Raw genomic sequence first — 2685 nt, forward strand, 5'->3', positions numbered from 1 at the left:
ACTGGTGTTGCTGATATTGTTGCTGCTGTTACCGGCGTTGCTGATATTGTTGTTGCTACTGGTGTTGCTGGTATTATTGCTGTTACTACTGGTGTTGCTGGTATTCATGCTGCTGTTACTGGTGTTGCTGATATTGTTGTTGTTGCTACTGGTGTTGCTGGTATTGTTGCTGTTACTACTGGTGTTACTGGTATGCCACTGTTACTACTGGTTTTGCTGGTATTGTTGCTGTTGCTACTGGTGTTGCTGTTAGTAATGTTGCTGTTGCTACTGGTGTTGCTGATATTGTTGCTATTGCTACTGGTGTTGCTGGTATTGCTGCTGTTACTGGTGTTGCTGTTATTGTTGCTGTTGCTACTGGTGTTGCTGGTATTGTTGCTGTTACTACTGGTGTTGCTGGTATGTCGCTGTTACTATTGGTTTTGCTGGTATTGTTGCTGTTGCTACTGGTGTTGCTGATATTGTTGCTGTTGCTACTGGTATTGCTGGTATTGTTGCTACTGCTACTGGTGTTGCTGGTATTGTTGCTGCTGTTACTAGTGTTGCTGATATTGTTGCTACTGCTACTGGTGTTGCTGGTATTGTTGCTGCTGTTACTAGTGTTGCTGATATTGTTGTTGTTGCTACTGGTGTTGCTGGTATTGTTGCTGTTACTACTGGTATTGGTGGTATGTCGCTGTTACTACTGCCTTTGCTGGTATTGTTGCTGTTGCTACTGGTGTTGCTGATGTTGTTGCTACTGGTGTTGCTGGTATTGTTGCTGTTACTACTGGTATTGGTGGTATGTCGCTGTTACTACTGGTTTTGCTGGTATTGTTGCTGTTGCTATTGGTGTTGCTGATATTGTTGTTGTTGCTGGTATTGTTGCTGTTACTACTGGTATTGGTGGTATGTCGCTGTTACTAGTTTTGCTGGTATTGTTGCTGTTGCTGATATTGTTGCTGTTGCTACTGTGGTTGCTGATATTGTTGCTGTTGCTACTGGTGTTGCTGGTATTGTTGCTGTTGGTGTTGCTGGATTTGCCCTTGGGGATAACATTATGTAATTATATTAGACATAAATTGAAAGAAGAGTACTGTCCACCACTGTGGAGTAACGGTTAGTGCATCTGACCATGAAACGAGTAGCCCCAGGTTCAAATCCTGGTTGGGACAAGTTACCTGGATGGGTTTTTTCCGGAGTATTCCCTCAACCAACTGAAGCAGAATTGCTGGGTATCTTTCGGTGTTGGACCTCAGACTCGTTTCGCCATCATTAATTCACATATCATCATCCATACCATAGCCCAGGTTAAGTTCATGGTGCAGCGTGCTGTATTTGTACAAGAGCACGGGTGTTTGGCTACCCAATCATTCACAGAATAGGAGTGGTAAGCACCATAAGCCTCAGGCTGCAGTGCAAACCTTCAGTCCCCTCCTCCATACATGAGAAAAATAGAAGAGGAAGCCTACTTATATACCAATCACTCAGATAACTAGATTCAAATATTTGACTGGGTAGGCAAAGATGGGATGGAGAAAGTTACACATTGTATTCTTCACCTGACATAATTAGAAACATTAAATCCAGACGTTTGAGATGGGCAGGGCATGAAGCACATATGGGCGAATCCAGAAATGCATATAGTGTGTTAGTTGGGAGGCCGGAGGAAAAAAATACCTTTGGGGAGACCGAGACGTAGATGGGAGGATAATATTGAAATGGATTTGGAGGAGGTGGAATGTGATGATAGAGACTGGATTATTCTTGCACAGGATAGGGGCTGATGGCGGGCTTATGTGAGGGCGGCAATGAACCTGTGGGTTCCTTAAAAGTCATAAGTAAGTAAGGCGAAGAAGAGAAGTCTCATCTCCCGTGCAGATTGTGGCACAATAAGATCTACTTTAAAATATAATGTTAACTGCTGCAAATTATTTAAAAGAATACTAGGCCTATAGGTTTTATTCTTGACAATTAGTTACCGGTATGTTATAACATAATGGTAGGCCTACAATAGGTACTACGGTACTTATTACTATACCCATACATTATTATATTATTATGTTAGTAATGTAATCTTCTCATTTTACTCCAGTTTATTTTTATCTCTCCTATAAAACATTCCAAATATTGCCATCACCCCTGATTCCCCTGATCATGTGATCAGGGCACAGTATAAAGAAGATACCTACCTACCTACCCTACCTACCTATACTGTGGCCGGGGCAGAGCCTTGGCCATCCTAAATTTTTCATCTAGATTTAAAAATACCCTATTTGTAGGGGAAAATTTCTGATGTTGGCGACGCTGCAAACGAGGTCGCTAATTTTCGTCCAATCTGGCGGTACTGGCAGTAGACGATTAATTTATAACAAATTTGCATATATTTAGAATGTGTATTGCATAAGTAGACATGCTAATAGATTAATGTAATTTGAATTAAATTTACTTATGTTAAATATGTGTCATTTGATGTATCAAATCTAAGGAATAAATTTATATAAGCTTATATGACACATTCAATTGAACGGAAGTAACGGGTAGACATAGCTACTGTTTACATAATAACATTTAATGTATAACAATCCATAGTATATACATATTTATGTGACATTAGAATAAAATATATAATTTATAAGAAACAAAACTTATCTAATCATATATCATTAGTTGTCGTATCAATATTGTCTTATTGGTTTTCCACAG

The sequence above is a fragment of the Periplaneta americana genome, chromosome 7, assembly GCF_040183065.1.
Source record: "Periplaneta americana isolate PAMFEO1 chromosome 7, P.americana_PAMFEO1_priV1, whole genome shotgun sequence".
Taxonomy (NCBI): domain Eukaryota; kingdom Metazoa; phylum Arthropoda; class Insecta; order Blattodea; family Blattidae; genus Periplaneta; species Periplaneta americana.